This window comes from Ornithodoros turicata, chromosome 1 (genome assembly GCF_037126465.1).
Source record: "Ornithodoros turicata isolate Travis chromosome 1, ASM3712646v1, whole genome shotgun sequence".
Lineage (NCBI taxonomy): Eukaryota > Metazoa > Arthropoda > Arachnida > Ixodida > Argasidae > Ornithodoros > Ornithodoros turicata.
Genome location: NC_088201.1, coordinates 180,315,299 through 180,336,192, shown reverse-complemented (window position 1 = coordinate 180,336,192; position 20,894 = coordinate 180,315,299). Strand labels below are relative to the sequence as shown.

At 49.5% G+C, this 20,894-nt stretch overlaps 9 non-coding genes across 9 annotated transcripts; all 9 read right to left on the bottom strand.

Annotated features, from left to right (window-relative positions):
- Positions 1 to 15,697: 15,697 nt before the first annotated feature.
- Trnam-cau (transfer RNA methionine (anticodon CAU)) lies at positions 15,698 to 15,776 on the bottom strand. Its single transcript has one exon. It is a non-coding gene; the product is annotated as a tRNA-Met (tRNA).
- Positions 15,777 to 15,919: 143 nt separating this feature from the next.
- Positions 15,920 to 15,992, bottom strand: Trnam-cau (transfer RNA methionine (anticodon CAU)). The gene has a single exon. It is a non-coding gene; the product is annotated as a tRNA-Met (tRNA).
- Positions 15,993 to 16,135: 143 nt separating this feature from the next.
- Trnam-cau (transfer RNA methionine (anticodon CAU)) lies at positions 16,136 to 16,209 on the bottom strand. Its single transcript has one exon. It is a non-coding gene; the product is annotated as a tRNA-Met (tRNA).
- A 143-nt stretch (positions 16,210 to 16,352) lies between these two features.
- On the bottom strand, positions 16,353 to 16,425 carry Trnam-cau (transfer RNA methionine (anticodon CAU)). Its single transcript has one exon. It is a non-coding gene; the product is annotated as a tRNA-Met (tRNA).
- Positions 16,426 to 16,568: 143 nt separating this feature from the next.
- Positions 16,569 to 16,641, bottom strand: Trnam-cau (transfer RNA methionine (anticodon CAU)). Its single transcript has one exon. It is a non-coding gene; the product is annotated as a tRNA-Met (tRNA).
- Positions 16,642 to 16,784: 143 nt separating this feature from the next.
- Positions 16,785 to 16,858, bottom strand: Trnam-cau (transfer RNA methionine (anticodon CAU)). The gene has a single exon. It is a non-coding gene; the product is annotated as a tRNA-Met (tRNA).
- A 143-nt stretch (positions 16,859 to 17,001) lies between these two features.
- Positions 17,002 to 17,074, bottom strand: Trnam-cau (transfer RNA methionine (anticodon CAU)). Its single transcript has one exon. It is a non-coding gene; the product is annotated as a tRNA-Met (tRNA).
- A 143-nt stretch (positions 17,075 to 17,217) lies between these two features.
- Positions 17,218 to 17,290, bottom strand: Trnam-cau (transfer RNA methionine (anticodon CAU)). Its single transcript has one exon. It is a non-coding gene; the product is annotated as a tRNA-Met (tRNA).
- A 1,328-nt stretch (positions 17,291 to 18,618) lies between these two features.
- Trnai-gau (transfer RNA isoleucine (anticodon GAU)) lies at positions 18,619 to 18,691 on the bottom strand. Its single transcript has one exon. It is a non-coding gene; the product is annotated as a tRNA-Ile (tRNA).
- Positions 18,692 to 20,894: the final 2,203 nt, after the last annotated feature.

Genomic DNA, 20,894 nt, shown 5'->3' with positions numbered 1-20,894 from the left:
ACAAAGACAAGATCTCCAGTGTGAAACCTGGCCTCCGGGAATCCATGCTTATCTGTAAGCAGTTGAGACCGGGGAATTGCGGTGCGGGCCTGGTCTCCGGCGTTTCGTAGGCGTGACTGGAAACCAGGGGCGCGTTCCTGGAAGTGCGTGAGCACCGTAGCATCGTTGCGCAGTCCGTGCTTTTGCAGTGAGCGTCACTACGATGCTGCGGTACTCACGCGCTTCCAGGAACACGGCCCAGGGCCTAGTTCTTCGCGACGAAGGGACCAGGTAACGTCAAAGGACGCCTCCTGAGAAAGGACAGCCGTCCTCCGTACACCAATTAGAAGGGAACCTCGTTGGTTGTGCCTTACCGAGCTGTGTTGAGCGCAAAGGAGGCGTAAGGAACGTAGTCGTCCCAATCGGAGTGGTGGTCGTCAACGTAGGCATATAGAATGTCAAGGAGAGAACGGTTGTTGCGTTCTACCCGTCCGTTGCATTGTGGGTGATACGTGGAGACGAAAGCGTGACGCACGCCCCAATCATGCAGGGATGAAGCTAGCTCACGAGACTTGAAAGGGCGCGGTGAGTACGACGCGTGCCGTTCCGTGCCGCAGAATGATGCTGCTCAAGAGGAACCATACGATATGACAGGCCGAAGAGTCGGGGACTGAGCATACCTCTACCTACTTGGTGAAATAGTCCACAGCGGCGATAATATAGCGATTTCCACGAATGGTGGAAGGAAAGGGCCCCAGATGGTCAACGCCAACCATCTCGAAGGGGCTGTGTGAAGGCGGTATAGGAATAATGCCTGGCGTAGGCATGTGTGGTGGCGTCTTACGAAGTTGGCACGTATCAAATGTCCTCACGTAGGCCTTAATGTCGCGCTTCATGTTGGGCCACCAGAAACGTTCTTGGACCCGATGTAAAGTCTTGTTTATGCCAAGGTGGCCTGCTGTAGGATCATCGTGGCACGAGTGAATCGTGGACTCCCTTGTGGGTTGAGGAAGTACGGGACGTGGCCGGGAAAGGGTTCCGACTAAACGGCACAGCACATGGTCATAGATGGCGTACTTGCGGGAAACAACCCGACGTTGTTCCCCATTCCGGTGGGATGTTCTCGAGGGACGTGATGCTGATGTTGGTAAAGCAGTCAGCTCTCTGTGCCCTTGCGAGATCGAACAAAACGGAAACACTGTTGATAGGGTGGCGGGACAAGAAGTCAGCATCTTGATGGGTGGACCCGCTGCGGTATACCACTTCAAAGTCATATTCCTGAAGCTGTATAGCCCATCGAAACAGTTTCGGAGTGAGATCCGTTTTGTTGTTAAGCCACATTAGAGCAATGCTGTCTGTTACCACGATGAAGTTTCGTTTTCGAGGTAAGGGCGAAACTTATTGATAGCCCACAGCAATGTGAAGCATTCCAATTCCGAAAAATGATAGCGCGTCTCAACATCACTCAGTTTCCTATTCGCGTACGAGACGACACGCTCTTCCCCGTGCTCGTTCTTTTAAAGCAACATGGCTCCAAGTCCTTCCCCGCTGGCATCAGTGTGGAGGACTATGGGTGCGCTATCGTCAAAGTGCGCTAGTGTAGGCGTCGTCAACATAGGATTATTAATGCCTTCGAAAGCCGCTTCCTGAGGAGAGTTCCATAACGACGGCTGACCCGTTTTTATGGGGTTAGAAAGGGGGCGCAGCCGTCGCGAAAAGACGCTTACAAAGCGCATGAAGTACGACGCGAACCCAATGAAACTCTTCAGCTTTGTAAGTGTTGTGGGGGCTGGGTATTCTGATACGGCTCGGAGCTTTTCTAATTCACTAATGTGTCCACTACCGCGTTGAAGGTCAAGTTATGGGCTGTGGCTATAAACATAACTTCGGGGGCTTATCCGCGAAGTTCTGCCGCTAGCGCCGTCACCTTAGTCTCTTCTCTCCAATTGCTACCACGGGCAACCAGGGTGAACTGTGCTAGATAAGCATCGAGCGATCCAGTGCCGTCGAACGTTGGAAGCTTCGACGTGGCGCTTGGCTGAGGCTGGTATTTAGGATTCGCGGGTTGGGGCCGTGTCGGCGACGGGTCACCACGTGTCAGTGGTAATCTTTCGTGCTGCCGGCGGGCGTCTGGACGATGCAACCCTTGACGTTGTTCAACGGCATCTATCCGCCATCCCATCTCGGATAGTGCGTCCATAAGGACTGCCGAAAGCTCCGAGAATTGTCGGGCAAAAACAGCTGACAACCCTGCTGTGCACTGCGATGCTGTTTCTTCGCCGTTGCTCCCTCCTAGGACACCATCTCCCTGTGCAGCCTCTTTCTGTGCCGGCGCTACTGTAGCCGGCACGCCTTGCGACGAAAGGATTTGTCGGGAGTGGGACCTCGTTGTAGGTCCCCGCTCTCCAGTGGGTTCCTCTGGATCTTGGAGATTCATCCTACCGCAGCCACCAAAATGTTACAGGCCGCAAAACAGAACACGAACATCCAACATCACGTGGCATGTATTCCGAAAACCTCGCGCCCTTTATCGTCTTCTACGGCGATCGCCAACGCCGTAACAATATATACATGCATACATATACTGGGTGCGACACGAAACGTGTCATTCAACCATTATAAAAAAATGGCTAAAAAATATGGGGTAAATGGCTGTCTTCCGGCCATTCTATTTGTCACCTATTAAAAATGTTTTTGACGAGACGACTTTTAATTGAACCAAATTCGATTTTTTTTTAAATTGAAGTTAGAAATTTGCCTAGTCAATGTAATATTTTCTTGCTAAATCAGATAGACCGTGGTTGAATTAGCCAAACCCACTGCAAATAACTTTATGTAGTACGGCGGTCATTTGTGCGTACCATATACAAAGAAGCCACTCATCACCTTCGTGAAGGAATATGGCTTTGCGAAACCGCGGTGTTCTCCGGCCGCACTGTCCCGGTTTCACTATGTCTACCAACGTCATGATTATGTCACGGTGACGTTTCTATTCACCTTGGCGGCGCCATCTGGCAGCCTCAACCAGAGCCGTTTATAGAAAGAGTTTGGTCATTAGGAGGAGCCTAGCTTGAAGATCGTCATGCAACGTCACGGCTGAATGACTTCCCTCGCCGTGCTGTATTTTTGTCCCACCATCAGCCTGTCGTCGACGCCATATTCACGCTGATCGTTTTTTTTAGGATACAAGGAAGGAAGACACGTGCGCCCTTGGTCCTCCGAATGCCCTTTGTCATACTCTTTCAGTTCGGCAACAAAGCCCCCTTATCACAGACGCCTGTGGGTCATAAGCCGCCTTTTCCTGCAGATTACATTCGGCGCAACCACAAAGCTGTGGACCAGCAAGTGGGCAGCACCAAAATGGCGCGCATCAGATGGCTAGTAAGAGGATTTTGCTTGGATTCCTGCTTTTTAGGCGGCGCGGCGACGACTCTGACGTCAGAACAAGCTCCACCCATGAGGCTTCAAACTCTTCGTATAACCAAACTCTTCGTATAAATGGCTCCTGGCTCAGTCTCCTCATACATGAGTGGGACGCACACAAATGTTCCCCACCAGCTCCCGTGGCATAGTGGTTAGGGTGATCGCTTTCCACGCCGAGACTGGGAGGTGACACGGGTTCGAATCCTCTCACCGGCTGTGCTGTCTGAGGTTTTCCGAAGACTTTCCCGACAAATGTCGGCACAGTTCCCCCTGAAGTCGGCCCAGGACGCATACTGTCCCCCCACTCCCTCCTGCTGTCCTCTATCCACGTCTGTACGCCGCTCATAGCCACAGTTGCTTCGCGGTGCTAACACGGAATTTAAAAAAAATGTTCCGACTGCCACGGCGGCCACAGCATCCTGCGAATCATCATAATATTGCGAAATAAACCGGAAAAGCGATAGCTGATACCTATGTGGCTTCGCATCGCAACGCAGGCATGTTTGCATAGGAGGTTGATGTAGAGCGTGGTGGTGGTAGTCGGTGCAGGTAACATCGTAATAACGGCACGACAAGGAGATGCTGCGTTAGCAAGTCACGAAACTTCTGAAGCTATGATGCGTATCATGAAAATACGTCGAGCATGAAGTTCACTTTGGATGATTAGTGCACACAACGTTGCGTCTACATCAGCTTGTCTTAAGACACACTGACAGCAAAGTATTTCGATTCTCTGTGAGGAATCCGATAGAGACACCACGCGCGACTCATTCGAAATCGGATCACATCATGCGGTGTATTGAAAGGATTCTGCTCCAGTGATGGAGCGCATCATTTTTAAACTTGTGGTTAAAAATAAGCTCCAACCTTATCTTTTATACCACTATCTGCAGCACAAGTTCCCCTTCATTGCTGTATGCGAACACTGCATGGATGGTGCACATCGCCGTTAACGGACAAACAGTCTATTGATCTCATCAATCCTCTGAGAGCAGAACAGCGTTATACATCCGTAATGACCTCGTTGCTGCGTCCATAGGGTCAGTCAGTCATCGCACTTACGACAATGCCACCTGCAAGATCCGCCTTGGGCCCATGCTGACAACGGTTGTCAGTATCTCTATACGTTTCGCGGTACAGTTTCCGTGGAGTGACCTCGAAGGCTTACTTGGTTCATTGCAAGCTGCGGGGGTCGTCCCGGATGACTTCAATGCTCACCGTACGGCAGGAAAGTCGAAGGACGGACGGTAGGGGAAGGAGGTTAATGGAAGCAATGCAGAATTGCCTACTGAACAATCGCGAACCAACTTACATGCGATCCTCAGCGTAACTCGGCGCATTCGACCGTTCGTGGTGCTCAGTGAACATAACTCGCCACGTCTCCTGTGCTACGGATGTCGACACTAGGCGTGGGGACCATTTTCCTCTATACATTGTGCACGATACACTGTCCCTCTCAGCAACTACTGGACTGAGCCACAGGCAGGCTCCCAAATGCCCTATCTTCCTTCCGCCCTACGACGCTGACAACCTGTATGGGATAACTGGTGGAGAAAATGGTTTTGCATCGTCTCGACTGGTGACTCGAAAAGCAAGGTCTGTTTCCTCACGAAATGGCTGGGTTTCGTCGCCACCGAAGCTCTATGGATTCCGTTTTCGACCTAGTCTCTGCGGTCCAACATGGTCGTGCTCACCGGCGGATTGTTGTATCCTTATTGTTGGTCATCTTTTGTTGCAATGTGTCGTTGCCAGGGCACAGCACTTGCCGTTTTAGTTTTTGTGCTCGCGGATCTCGAGACATGCCATCTCGTTTTTCTATTTCGGCTCACTTTCGTTCTTGACCTGTCTCATTAAACGAGCCTGATCGTAGCATATCGTCAGCATCGACAAAGAGGAAGATAGCGCAGAGCGCGTGACTTATAGCAACCTAGGCGATCCCGATCCCGTCGAATAAACCAGTTGTTGTTGTCACTCGGGCCGTTCACTTCATCCCTCTCGGGCTCCTACAAACTGTTTCAGAATTGCAGTGACAGCGTCTTGTGCTTGTACTTCGGGAAGCGTCTGCTGGATTCGTCGCGCCGATGGTTCCACAATATGAAGAAGAAGACCTTTCCTTGTTGCGTCGGGCTTTGCCGAGTATTCGACAGCAGTTTCATATATGAGGAAAGCTTCCCGCCATTTTTTCCACTCGCCGGCAGGGTTGTCACCCGGCGTGAAAGGCGGTGGCGGTTGCAAAAAAGGACTTGCCATGGCTGTCACTGCGTTGCATGCGTTGCGGTTGTCAAACTTGTTGCTCTGGTCTCTCCTGACACCATGTCATGTCTTTTGCTGGATACATGAATGTACTTATTGAAGTACACATTTACAAAGAAAGGCTGCCATGGTGCAGGTCAGGGTTAGCGCTGTCTTGTCGACAACTGTTGTGTGTATAGAAAGGGTCGTCACCACAATTTATGAGTGTGGCGCTAGTGTTCATACGGATACATGACGGCAGCGACTTCGTGATCTTATTCAGAGTCCTCACTCGTTGCCTCTCTTCCGAGCTGTTCGTGTAGTTTTGACAGAGGGGACAAGAAATTGACGCATCTAGCGGTGACTCCGGATACCACCCAGCTAGCAAGGCAAGAGCGTCCTCGATGACCGAGCATGTGGGCGCTCTGCTGTCCTCAGAATAATACAACGAAATGGTTTCAGCCGGTCTCGATCATACTCACACGTTTACTGACCAATAAAAGAGCTGAGAGAAATACAGGGAACGCCAAGGGCGCTCTCTCTCAGCCTCTTTCCTCGATAGGAAGCACCGATGTATGGCAACATTGTATTCCACTGGTGTCCCGCACCGAAAGCGCTGTTTCGCTCAGTATGGTGCGATGTCTTCACGGGAATCGCGCAACCTTTTGCTTCTCGACCATTCCGACGTGCAGTTTTTCAGGCCCTGCACAACCTAGCCTACACTTGAATACAGGCGGTCTCAGAAGCGCATCGAAACTCGCCATACTTGGTCTGACATAAACCTGGACGTTCCGAACTGGGCACTGCCGTGTTTTGAGTGTCTGCGCGCAAGGGAGCACGAGGGCCACCGCCGCATCACCACAGCTATAGGCTTATTTCTACCGTCCGACGAGCGCTTCGAAAAAATTTATATGGACGTCGTTGGCCCCCTTCCTCCGGCTCAGGTTGATTGGTTCACAGAATGGCCACATGCCGTGCCATTGGCCAGCATAACAGCCGATAAAATTGCGTCTGCCCCCCTGATGGTATAAATATCGAGATTTCGGGTACTCCCACCATAACCATCGATCGAGTGCGACAGATCGATTTATGCCTCTTCAAAGAACTCTGTCATCTTCTCGGCGCTCACGAAATCCGGACAACGGCTTACCATCCCAGAGATAGCGGTATCGTGGAGCGTCTTCACAGGCACATCAAGGCCGTGTCCTACGGGTTCTTTGGTACTCTGGGGCAATCGTCATCTTCTTGCCGTACTGGGCTTATGTCCTGCGCGGTTCTTCTGGTGAGCTTATATGCGGCACCACATTCAGATTACCAGAATGTTGTCCACATCCATTACAACTCGTGCCGGACCAGCGCAACGCACTTTTTTCGGCCTCCTCTTGACCCTCTGGGACGAATCTGTATCCGCTACCCGCATAATGCCTTGTAAGGTACTGTGTCACATACCGAAGTGGCCGTACGCTAAGTACTCTTGTATCCAGTCCCCTCACTACCACGACAATGTTTCGCCGATCCGGCTTAATCCGTTGATCCGGTTGCCCCACCTGTCGACCATGTACGTTGCTTGAGGCTGCTCGTCCAGCTTCTTACTTCATCACACCACACAGGGACACATCCCCCTGCTCGTAAAGCTCCTTCTTTGTGGCTATTGTGCACGTTACGAGCGCTCACCTTGTGATGTCACCGCCCTGACCGAAGAGCAGGCTGCCAGCGGAGCTGCATTTTCTCCGACAAGTAGGACTGTTTGATTTATTCCGATATGTCCCATTCTCGTGTTCTCATACATTCTTGTTGCGGTCCCATGCTCGTTCATTATCATCTTCCTCAGCGTAAACACTTATTTGATTACCTCTATGTACAGTTTTCCTGCAAGCAACGAAATACAACGTGCAGCATTACTGTCATGCGTCATAAACAGCGCCTTTAATTATGTTTGCTATGCAATAAAACGATTTTCTAGTGAGCTTTAACAGAACGTTAGTGAACTTTTTTTGTTAATTCCGTGGGAGCGCCCCGAAGCAAGATAATGTTATGGAACTATTCAGGCGAATCTACCTAAGGAAATGTACAGAGTGATTTGCTCTTCAACTTTCATTACAACATCAACACTGTCCGCAATGTACTCTCAAAGAGAAGAATTCGAAAACTACTATAGGCATTCAATTTACCTCCAGTTGAAAGGCATCCTGACGCCATCAAGTCCATGGGGCAGGGTAAGCTGCTTGTGTGATCGCCCAAGCGAAGAACCTTTCCGCCATGTTTCTTTGGCAGCTTCAACGTCAGCGAGTCGTTAGGAATTACGAAACAAGGAACCTTATCGAGGCTTTGATGTGGTCACAATCTCTGCTCCTGTTTTAGCTTCCTCGTTGAGGCTGTCATGCTCGTTACGAGCACTTACGTGTTGTGATGTCACCATTTACCAACGGGACTGCAATGCTTTCAACATATGGGGTTGTTTAATTTTGTTTGGATAGCTCACATGGCTTGTCTATGGCTTGTCATTGTCACTTCATCTTCTTTCTCGTCTTGTCCTGCATCTTCTCGAGGATATGTCAGAGCCCTCACGTAAACACTAGTGTAAATGCGATGAAAGGGAAAGGATGTCATTTTTGTACACAGTCGTGGAGCAATACATGTTCCTTTGTGCAGAAAATTCCGTTTCTGCAATTCTCGAAACGAAGATGTTACTGTATAACATTATAACGAGTGGGTAGAGCCAGTTGTAAGGCAAACTATCTCGTTGGATCGTTACTAGACCAATAGATTACACCCCTGTTAACGGAAAAAGCGCGTCATACACCACGTGCTAGAGTTCACGAGTGTCTCGCACATCGTTAGATCTTCGTTAGATGAGCCATGTAGGCGATGAAGCCTGTGAGCACGTGAATACGCTCGGTAGGAAGACGTCACCGTTGGTTCACACGTGGCGAGAGATTACGCCTTTGCACCGTTAACGATGAAATCGCATCACGTAAAACGTGCCACGTGCCCTTGTTAACGAGAGCCTCGCCCCTCGTTAGCTGGTGAGCGGTGGAAACGATTAAGTCCCCAGGTCTCCTGTCTCGCTTCTAGCGTAGCTGCAAACTTCTCTGCGCAACACTTTTTCTGAGGGATGCTGCAGAGAAGTCTGTCGCGTGTGGGAATTTACAGTAACGCGAAATAAGCACACCAAACATCATGCAACCCATGGTCCCGCAGCGCCAGAAAAAAAAAATCAGGAGGGATTCTATGGGGACTTGAGATGGGGAAGTAGGATTTCCCTCTGGTTTCCCTCACATAAATTCACTGCCAAACGTATCATTTCGGGAGGGTTTGAACCCTCTAACCCCCCCCCCCCCCCGGCCACGACACTGCCTCGGACAAACCTTCAGGACCATTGGTGACTTAATGAGGAGTACCAAAAGCGATCTAAGCATTGTACGCATTCTCAGGACTGGTTTAAGCTATTAAATGGTAACTTGCACGTCTTGATGAATTATATAGGTTGTGTGCGGATAAAGTAGCCCTAAATTTAGGCACATAACGTGTCGCTTGCTTACTGCACAAATTCCGGTGGCGCACGCATTTATCCGATGGAGACCAACACAAATATTGTGGCAACCAAAGTCTGCGTAACAATAGATATATACACACGAACTTTGTTCCCCGTGGTTTTGGAATAGGGCTCACCAATGTCCGCACAGGTGCGTTCAGCCACCACTAGGGGACCGGCGGTTCAAAAACCCAAATGAAGCACCACATGGATGCCCACTTCTCTTATTTCCATAGTGGCACCCTTGAATTCATTGCTCTATTGGCGAAAGCGTGCTGGCCGAACGCAGTGGACTCTAGACATGTCTTCGTCACATCACAGGAGACGTCAATACACACGTGGCCGTAGGGATGGCCGCAGCCATGATCGGAGGCCAAACCGTCTGTAAACAACGCGTTTGCTGTTTCCCTCCGCAGTTTTGAACGTGTTTCGACCCCAGAAACTATTCTTATGTGGCAGTCTCGCAGTAAAGCACGCAGATTTGCACACAAGGCTTCGTAATTCTTCTTCTGAAATTTTTAAAACTCATAGGACTTCGAACCTCATTGTGGAGGGGAGTATTATTTCATTCCCCACACAATCGTCAGCAATGGGGTAGAGTATCGCCCCTGGCAATGAAACTCTCCAGTGATCACCATGAAAATGAAAACTTGTTGTTTGTTGACCACTTCTAAACATGTCACGATGACCTCGCGTTACGCACTCAGCCAATGCGGCATACTTATGTTAAGGACAAATGGCCAACCATGTTGAGGAACACCAAGGACACACTGTCATCCTAGGGAGGGAGTTGCCTCAGGACAGAAGCCGCCGATATTTCGAACAAAGACTGTTCTTCTTCTGGAAGAAGAAGAACGCGGAAAGCTGAACGTGAGAGCTCGTCTTCCGGTCCACATGGCCGATATTCTCGGTGTGGCCCAACCTGCACGAATTCACTGCTCACGAGCGCACGCTGCACGCGAACGACCAGCGGAACATGTATACCATTTTCGCGATCCTGGAATCCTTCCGTCAATGAGTGAGGCTACGCTTCGCGGGTTTTGGCACCAAAAATGAGGGGAAATGACTCGGGAACGAGAAGCTTTAATCCACAATGGCTGCACTACACTCAGCAAGCGCAAAAATATTCTCCTTCCTCTTCTTCAAAACAGTGAGACACATATTATTGGTCTGTCATGGAATGTCACAGCGGGCTCCAGGGTCATGTTGCGTACATCAAACGGACACTGAAACTTCGTACAGAGAGAAGCAGCAGAAACAGGACCCGAAACCTGAGATGGACACTCAAAAAGTTAACGCACGCAGTACTCTGGAACGAAGGCATTAAAACGGAACCGTGCGGCACCTCCTCACGTGCATTTGTTTTCGGCCAGTAGCAGACGACACTCGAGAGGGCGCCACATCTCATGCAAATGGTCAATTCGCTAAATGCCGTCCTTGTCGTCGTAGTCTGTGGCTGCCTGTCTGCTGCTAATATAGGTGGCGACAACAACGTGCCAGCCAGTCACGTCTACCGCCACCCTCCTAGCATAAGGCCACGAACATCTGTTCGTTGGGACATTCTATAACAGCCGGTCAAACTCGTGTAGAGTAATACCATCTCCTCTAAAGTATGCCCGGTGTGTGGTCCCTCCCAGAGATCGCCTGTGATCGCTCTTGTATTATAATAATCATCAGGCATTGATTTACGCACAGCTGACGCTGAAAATCGCGTTACAAGTGCGTAACCGTCTCTTGAATTCTTTCTTTTTCTCACTCAGCGTTCGATCATACCACCGTTTCTTTAATCGCCCAAAATGCCGTCTGCCACCGGGAGCTCCTACAGTAAGCAAGCGACGTATTGCGCGCGTAAACGTGGGGCTACTCTGTCTGCTCACATCCTGTAGAAAATCAAGAGGCACATCGAGGTATAAACAAGAGAGGTACCACAAATGTAGCGTTTTGTGTGTGTGTGTCCGCTCTTTCGATTGTCTATTAGACTCCAGAACAGGATTTTGCGTGCTGTCGTTCTCCTTTCATTTTGATGCATTTTCATTGATGTTGCTCTTATGTTTCCAACAGATCTGCAATGTATTCGGGTTTCATCGGTATCATCGCCTCTACAAGGATTTCAAAAAGGCAGTTCTCTATGCGTGGGAATTGGACGACTACGAAGTTCCAGAAACAGATACGTTCTTCTGCATGCAATAGGGAACCGTGTTCCCAGAAGTCCGAATAAAGGTCTGCACATTGCGCAGATAACAGGAATCGTTGCAGTGTGAACTATGAATCCGAAAAGAAGGGAGGCGCATGATCGCACAGAGTGAAAAGTATTTTTTTTTTCTGGGGGGGGGAAGAGGGGAAAGGGTTCTGGTGGATCACATTTCATTTCCAAAATGCGCAAGCAAGCGTACGAGTTTGGAGGTTGGAGCCACAACCCCAAAGTCAACAAGCAACATACAAGAAAGCCATTGAGTGCCAGCACAAGGGGCCGAGCTCTCATTGTTTTTTTTTTTTTTATGGATTACTTGTTGACCTCGTGCTTTACTCACTCGCATGCCCCATGTGTTGTGTTCGACCCAGCCGGTACATCCGTCTGTATTAGCTGGGATTCGAGGTTAATACCCGATTTCACTGCTGCAAGAATAAATCAGTGCCTCACGGGGGTTTGTAACATGCATGTCGCCTTTCTTGTGCACTTTAAATACGCCTAAGAACTCCGCAGATATTTATTTTTACCGTTTTATAGTATCCTTTTATAGATTGTTCTCTTTGGTCTCAGTCAGCTTCAGAGAGACATACATATTTCTTTGCTCATTTATTTATTGAGTATAGTTATTCTAGTCTGAGTTGTGTCAGCCACAGGGACAGAGTTCGCTTTTCATTGTGCCAACACGGGGGCGCTGACCACACAATGCCTCTAACAGTTAAATTACTTTTGTTCAAGATGAGAATCGCATCGGGCTGGAAGTTCATTAAATCTGATGTCCGTTGTGTACATTTTGTGAACCTCTCGTATGAAGGGGCGATCCATGGGATAAGGTACACATGCTTTACACAGAAGCAAGCACCTCTAGACAGCGGGTACACAACCGTTCGGGGACGAGGGAGCTGTGGCTTTGTGAGGTACACAGCTGGTACAGCACGCTCTACCCCATTAAGACGCCTTGAATACCTTCAAGCATGATTTCAGGCAGGGATTTTTCCTGCACTATCTGTACCCCACTAAGACACCCCCAAGAATCCTCCAAACTGTGTGTCAGAAAGGCAAAAAAAAGCCAGAACAGCTGCAAATATGGATGCACCCTCCGCTCCGGAACACCCCCCCCCCTCCTCCTCCGGACCCCCTGGACGAAAATCCTGGGAATATCCCTGCCTTGAAGCATCCCGTATAGCATAAAACCACTTCGCGTATACCTCAACTCGCCTTGCCACGGAAGAGCCATCACCACTCATATCATTCGAACAACACCTGGGTTTATACATGAGACAGAATAGTTCTTCACCGGCATTAAGTAATTGGGAAATATGGCATGCCAACAGGGTTAACTCCGACTGGTAGCTATCCTATAAATAATACATCCATAAGAAGACAGCTTTCAGTAAAGATGAGAGAACAGTGCATTAATTATGAAGTTTCATGATTGTGAGGAACAGGAGCCCAACTAACTGTTTTTATGTTATACCTTTGCAAGGAACACCTTGAGCTTGAGGCGTATGCAAGGAAGGAAAAACGGAGGAGCTTATAACCAATACATACCAGTTCAGTGAAATAAATATTTTGCAGAAAGCAAGTCATTGCAGGGCAGAGGAAAGGGTGGCAGAAGGTTGAGTAAATCAATGAGCGCGAGACAAGGATAGAAGCATCTCCTACAAGGATGCCGGCCGAGTCATCCGGTAGCCTGAATAAGCACTGGGTGACTATAAATCGGGGCACAACTGTGCACATGATTTGACAGTTCAGAAGTTGCTGATGCATTGTTGACGTAGTTTAAGTGTTCGCATAGCCTTTTCGTGATACAGCCTTTGGTTTGCCCGATGTAGGTGGAATCACACCAATGAGGTAGAAGCATTGAGGAAACACTGATTATATGTCCAAAGCAGCTGTCGGAAAATCCTTACGGTTTTCGAAAAGTGAATTTTTAGTTGAGCTGGCGTTCCGACTTGCGGCACGCAAACCGTGTGTCGACTTTAGAGCACTGCACGGGCCCGGGCTTACCCGAAAGCCCGAGCCCGGACCGGGCTTTGCGTTTTTTATGCGGGCATGGGCCGGGCTCGGGTTTCAGCCACCAGGCCCGGGCCGGGTACGGGCTTGAGAACGGTGGCCATGGTCGGGCATGTACGCGAACATATTTCACGAGACTGGATAGCTGAATTTTCATGTCACTTTTTTTCCCATTGGGTATCTTGCTATTCTCATTTGAGAACTATCACTCTTTTATACGTGATCATGCTTATTTCGTGTAATGGGTCTGGGTTTCTCATGTGCACTCAAACACATTTGAGGACGATTTGCGTGGCGGGCGCGCTGAGAGTCCCGCACGAGCGTCAGTGAGATTAGGTGTTCTGACATATTTCGTTCGCGTGAGAGTTCGAGAAAGGGGAACTAAAATCGGTGCATGCGCAATAGAGCGGAGATTAGTCTCTCTTAAACACCAAGGCACATACGTATCGCCCACGCGCCGCTGCGCGTTGCCTTCCCAAGCAAACAAGCACAGAGCGGCTTGCCGGTAGAGAAACACAGCCGATCCGTTCGAGTGTACCTCATCACTCTCCACCAATTAGCTGCGTCCTTTCCCTCGCTGCGCTGTGCTGTTTAGTAAACCTAAATACGCTTCCGGGTCTCGAGAACATATTGAGCAGTGGCGGGCTGGGACCGGGCCTGAGCATGGAAACTGTCGGGTACGGGCTAGGCCCGGTTCGGCGGAGTCGGGCTTTTGCCGGGCCCGGGCTGTAAATCGACGTCGTAAATAGAAGACGCCGGGTGCGGGCCGTAGCAGCCGGGTCTGGGCCGGGAACCGGCCCGAAAATTAGGCCCGTGCAGTGCTCTAGTCGACGTCACACTCGAGGTCGGGGATGTTGCGGCATGGCATATGACGTTTGACTTGATTTCATCCGCCGACTCAACCGGAATGTCTAGATGATGGCAACTGATGTTCTGAGGCTGGAACACATTGAAAGGACAAATACATACAAAGCCTCAAGTGCCTAAGAAATCCAGAAGATGTGGGTTCGAGTCCTACAGCTGGCTAACCTTTTCAGTGACTTCGATCTTTCATCTGGATGTCTCCGTTATCCGGCTGCAAATCATCTGCAGCAAATCGGCTGCAATCAAAGAGGCTTCCCGGTGCGATTCGTGTTCGTGCTGCGTACCGAATATGCGTGAGTGATTCGCCCCTGACTGCAAGAACAATTTCATCGTGCAGTTCTAATATTTAAAAACCCCAAGTTTTTGGAAGACGAAATAAAAAGCTATTGGACTGCAGCAATCGGTTACAGCTCCAATTGTGTGGCACCTTCGAAAGCAGCGACGTTTGCTTCAGTCATTTCGCCCTTGAGTGTTACGGAAGCAACGCGCAACTCGAAGAGCAATTTGAAGTTTTCACAAGAAGCCGAAGACATCTCAACTCGGATGCCGTGCCAACGATATATGCAGCTGGAGACTGCAGAAGCACTAAAAGACAGCGGACGGAGGTAAGTCGCGTAAAGTTCATTTGATAAATCATAAGTCATGCGGTACGAATGCCACCAAATTGAAAAGAAGCGATGTGACAGACGATCGGACGCAGCGAATTTGTTTTATTTTCAGTACCGATTCCGAATGTACCTCATCAATGATTGTGCATACATCGTGTCACCACCACGACTGTCGGTCCACGTCCACTCCACGCCCCGTTTGTTGTTTGTCTTTTATTTGCCTCAGCTGTTTGTGTTTTTATCAAATAAAGTCTCCTTACCCCCACAACACGTATTGTGTGTTTCGATTAGTTCCGCTCTTGTACTTTGGCCACAATATATGAGGTGTTCTTCCAGAACCTTGTGGCGTGCTCCTGCAGCAGAAGCCTGGATAGCAGCACCGGTGGGAACTGGTTGTGTTTAGGGGGCGTTTCCGGTCGGGATAGGGGATAAAATGCGGTGCAGGAGGGAAAACGGGAGTTCGTTGCTGGACCGTTCCTTGGCAATAAACCTGGTATGTCGTTTGATTAAACCTGTTGTGCTGTTCGTGAGCCATTCACGCTCGGCGCCAAATGAGTTCAGGAATCAGGCGACGTCTCATTCCATTCCAATGAATACCAAGGATGAACAAAAGCTAACACAGCCGTTACACGCTCCATGCGTGTGCCCCGGGTGAACTTCGAACACACGACCTTCAGATTATGACACTGACGCTGGCCTACTGCGCTACCGAGGCGGTGGCACGATTAATTATGAAGGTTTGTGAGCCATTCACGCTCGGCGCTAAATGAGTTGGGCAATTACGTAACGTCTCATTCAATTTCCATGAATACCTAGGATGAACATAAGCGAACACCGCCATTACACGCTCCATGCGTGTGCCCGGGCTGAGGTTCGAACTCACGGCCTTCAGAGTATGAGACTGACGCGCTGCCTACTGCGCTACCGAGGCGGTGGCGCGATCAATTATCCAGCTTCGTGAGCCACTCACGCTCTGCGCTAAATGAGTTGAGCAATTACATAACGTCTCGTTCCATTCCAATGAATACCAAAGATGAACAAAAACGAACACCACCAATGCACGCTCCATGCGTGTGCCCCGGGTGAGGTTCGAACTCACGGCCTTCAGAGTATGAGACAGACGCGCTGCCTACTGCGCTACCGAGGCGGGGGCGCGATCACTTATGCAGTTTCGTGAGCCACTCACGCTCGGCGCTAAATGAGTTGAGCAATTACATAACGTCTCATTCCATTCCAATGAATACCAAGGATGAACAAAAACGAACACCGCCAATACACGCTCCATGCGTGTGCCCCGGGTGAGGTTCGAACTCACGACCTCCTAGATTATGAGACTGACGCGCTGCCTACTGCGCTACCGAGGCGGTGGTGTGATTAATTATGCAGTTTCGTGAGCCATTCGCGCCCGGCGCTAAATGAGTTGAGGAATCAGGTGACGTCTCATTCCATTCCAATGAATACCAAGGATGAACAAAAACGAACACCGCCAATACACGCTCCATGCGTGTGCCCCGGGTGAGGTTCGAACTCACGACCTTCAGATTATGACACTGACGCGCTGCCTACTGCGCTACCGAGGCGGTGGTGATATTAATTATGCAGTTTCGTGAGCCATTCGCGCTAGGCGCTAAATGAGTTGAGGAATCAGGTGACGTCTCATTCCATTCCAATGAATACCAAGGATGAACAAAAACGAACACCGCCAATACACGATCCATGCGTGTGCCCCGGGTGAGGTTCGAACTCACGACCTTCAGATTATGAGACTGACGCGCTGCCTACTGCGCTACCGAGGCGGTGATGAGATTAATTATGCAGTTTCGTAAGCCATTCGCTCTCGGCGCTAAATGAGTTGAGGAATCAGGTGACGTCTCATTCCATTCCAATGAATACCAAGGATGAACAAAAACGAACACCGCCAATACACGCTCCATGCGTGTGCCCCGGGTGAGGTTCGAACTCACGACCTTCTAGATTATGAGACTGACGCGCTGCCTACTGCGCTACCGAGGCGGTGGTGTGATTAATTATGCAGTTTCGTGAGCCATTCGCGCCCGGCGCTAAATGAGTTGAGGAATCAGGTGACGTCTCATTCCATTCCAATGAATACCAAGGATGAACAAAAACGAACACCGCCAATACACGCTCCATGCGTGTGCCCCGGGTGAGGTTCGAACTCACGACCTTCAGATTATGAGACTGACGCGCTGCCTACTGCGCTACCGAGGCGGTGATGAGATTAATTATGCAGTTTCGTAAGCCATTCGCGCTCGGCGCTAAATGAGTTGAGGAATCAGGTGACGTCTCATTCCATTCCAATGAATACCAAGGATGAACAAAAACGAACACCGCCAATACACGCTCCATGCGTGTGCCCCGGGTGAGGTTCGAACTCACGACCTTCAGATTATGAGACTGACGCGCTGCCTACTGCGCTACCGAGGCGGTGGTGAGATTAATTATGCAGTTTCGTGAGCCATTCGCGCTCGGCGCTAAATGAGTTGAGGAATCAGGTGACGTCTCATTCCATTCCAATGAATACCAAGGATGAACAAAAACGAACACCGCCAATACACGCTCCATGCGTGTGATCCGGGTGAGGTTCGAACTCACGACCTTCAGATTATGACACTGACGCGCTGCCTACTGCGCTACCGAGGCGGTGGTGAGATTAATTATGCAGTTTCGTGAGCCATTCATGCTCGGCGCTAAATGAGTTGAGCAATTAGGTGACGTACAGTGCTGGACAAAAGTTCACGGAACGCGCGAGCTGCGCATTTTCTCTGGGCAGAGACACCCTAGCGGCGAGCGGAAGCGGGCGATTCCACTCGTTCAGAGGGATGGAAGAGTGCGCTTGTGGCGACCCACCGTGGTAGTAGTGGTAACTTTGCTTTTGAGTGTAACGAACGCCAAAATGGCTTCGTTTTCGGTCTGCTGCACCGAGCGCGAGTGGTAGTCCCTCCGCTATGGGAGAGATAACAGGGCGCTAAGATGAATTGAGGTGACAACGGGCTGCAGTGCCTAGCTTTTTTTCTTTTTTTACACCTCAGCGTAATGCAGCTGACATGGCCTGCGCAGAGCCCGGACTTAAACATCATCGAAAACGTCTGGGGCAGCCTGAAGAATAGTATGAGCAAAAGACGGACGCCTACAAGGAGCAAGAGCGCACTCTGGGAATTTATAGAAGCAGAGTGGTACTTGCTACGTGAAGACGTGGACCTTGTCCGTCGGCTACACGCTTCCCTTCCTGTGCGTATATGGCCTCAGTTATTGCTGCGAAAGGGGGCCGACAAAGTATTGAGACAGTATCGTCTTCCTCTGCCTCTTTTTTTGTGTGTGTATGTTCAAGGGTATACGCTCTTTTCTTCTGTTTTTGTCTAATAAGAAAAGAAAAAAGCTAGGCACTGCGAGCCCGTTGTCACCTCAAATCATCTTAGCGCCCTGTTATCTCTCTGATAGCGGGGAGACTTCCTTCCCGCGATAGCCACTCGCGTTCGGTGCAGTAGACAGAAAACGAAACCATTTTGGCGTTCGTTACACTCAAAGGCAAAGTTACCAATACTACCACGGTGGGTCGCCACAAGCGCACTTTTCCATCCTTCTGAACGAGTGGACTCGCCCGCTTCCGCTGGCCGCTAGGGTGTCTCTGCTGAGAGAAAATACGCCGCTCGCGCGTTCCGTAAACTTTTGTCCAGCACTGTACGTCTCATTCAATTTTAATGAATGCCAAGGATGAACAAAAGCGAACACCACCAATACACGCTCTATGCGTGTGCCCAGGGTGAGGTTCAAACTCACGACCTTCAGATTATCAGACTGACGCGCAGCCTACTGCGCTACCGAGGCGGTGGTGCGATTAATTATGCAGTTTCGTGAGCCATTCACGCACGGCGCTAAATGAGTTGAGGAATTAGGTGTCGTCTCATTCCATTCCAATGCATACCAAGGATGAACAAAAGCGAACACCGCCAATACACGCTCCATGCATGTGCTGTGCTCCGGGTGAGGTTCCAACTCACGAACTTCAGATTATGAGACTGACGCGGTGCCTACAGCGCCACCGAGGCGGTGGCACGATTAGTTATGCAGTTTCGTGAGATATTCACGCTCGGCGCTAAACGAGTTGCGCAATTACATAACGTCTCATTCCATTCCAATGAATACCAAGGATGAACAAAAGCGAACACTGCGAATACACGCTCCATGTGTGTGCCCTGGGTGAGGTTCGAACTCACGACCTTCACATTATAAGACTGACGCGCTGCCTACAGCGCCACCGAGGCGGTGGCACAATTAATTATGCAGTTTCGTGAGGCATTCACGCACGGCGCTAAATGAGTTGAGCAATTACGTAATGTCTCATTCAATTCCAATGAATATCAAGGATGAACAAAAGTGAACACCGCCATTACACGCTCCATGCGTGTGCCGCAGGTGAGGTTCGAACTCACGACCTTCAGATTATGAAATTGACGCTCGCCTACTGCGCTATCCAGGCGGTGGCACGATTAATTATGCAGTTTCGTGAGCTATTCACGCTCGGCGCTAAATGAGTTGAGCAGTTACGTAACGTCTCCTTCAATTCCAATGAATACCAAGGATGAACAAACGTGAACACCGCCATTACACGCTCCGTGCATACATAATCGAAGTTCTTATCTCGACTGCAAGCGGCGGAATAGATGTTTCTAATTCAATTCTAACCTAATGCAAGTGAGCTCTAATCCAGCACAATCCACTTCTCATCTCTCAACCCAGTTCTAACCCAACGTAAGCCAGTTCTAAGCTCTCTGATTGGTCAATTTCAGCTCTGCCCCTTCACGCTCATTGGTTCATTCTCAAGTATTTTCACTGCCAATGAGCTTCCTATGGACTAGGCTATGATAAATGGTTGAAAGAAAAAAATCGAGTGAGGTGCTGAAGAATGGCCAAATTTTATAAATGGGGACACATTCACCTTTAGTTTTTTGAACTGGATTGAGGCAGACCTTAGGATCATCAGAACCTAGGATACAATGCGACCCACCGGTGAGAGTAAAATTTCAGCTGAATATGTTGAATGGTTAAAAAGACATGTGACATCAAACTTTTCAGGAAGCGCTGGGTGAAACGACAGCATATCAACGATAATTAATTAAGAGATGACTACCCTAGATTTTTAACTAATTTCACTGCCAATATGCTCCCTAGGGACTTACTTTCGATATATGAAAGGCAATGACCAGATAGGTTGGACCACCCCACCTGATTTTGCGTGAAATCACTCTGCTTTAGATTAAATGCTGGTGATTTTTCGCGATGGCGGCGCAAGTGATGCTGTGTGTAGCTGGATACACAGTGCATGTTGTGACTGCTTTGGATTGTAAGTGATTTTTTTCGCGATAGCCGAGGTTCATTGCGGTGAATTTCGTGTGCAGCAATGAACTTAAAGTGAGGTCGATGACCTTCGAACGTGCAGGTGAGTGATGACTAGTGGAAGGGAGCAACCCCACCGACCATTTCTAGGCTCTGATATAAAACAGCTGCTCTCCAGGCATTAGCACATTGGCGGACAGACCGGCTATATCAGGGCGTGGAGTAAGCACGTTGCTCGTTTGAATAGTGTAGAAGATAGGTGTTGTTCTCTATGGACAGCGCGTCCGGTAATTTTGCAGAGCTCGGCATTTTGACTCACAATAACTCACGATCACAATCATTTGATGTAGTGTGTGTGGTCATTTCAGTCGCACGTGTAGCCAGCGGTGGCTTCTATGGCGTCTATCATCTCGTACTCACAGCTAGACTATTTGCAGCGCAGTGCGATATTGCACTCTCTCAGCCGAGGATCGCTGGTTATCGCATGCTACCACGCTACCAAGAAAGACACTTTTTCAAGTCATGCTGCTGATTGTCCTCGTACGTCCACGATATTATAAAACGCGATCACGGGGCATTACTAGTGCAATCATACGATAGCGATAACAACACACCAGCCACCTCAAAGCGCGAGCGGCTGACGCTGTATCATCGCTGATATGATACCGGAGCGGTCGGTGAGAGAAAACAACTA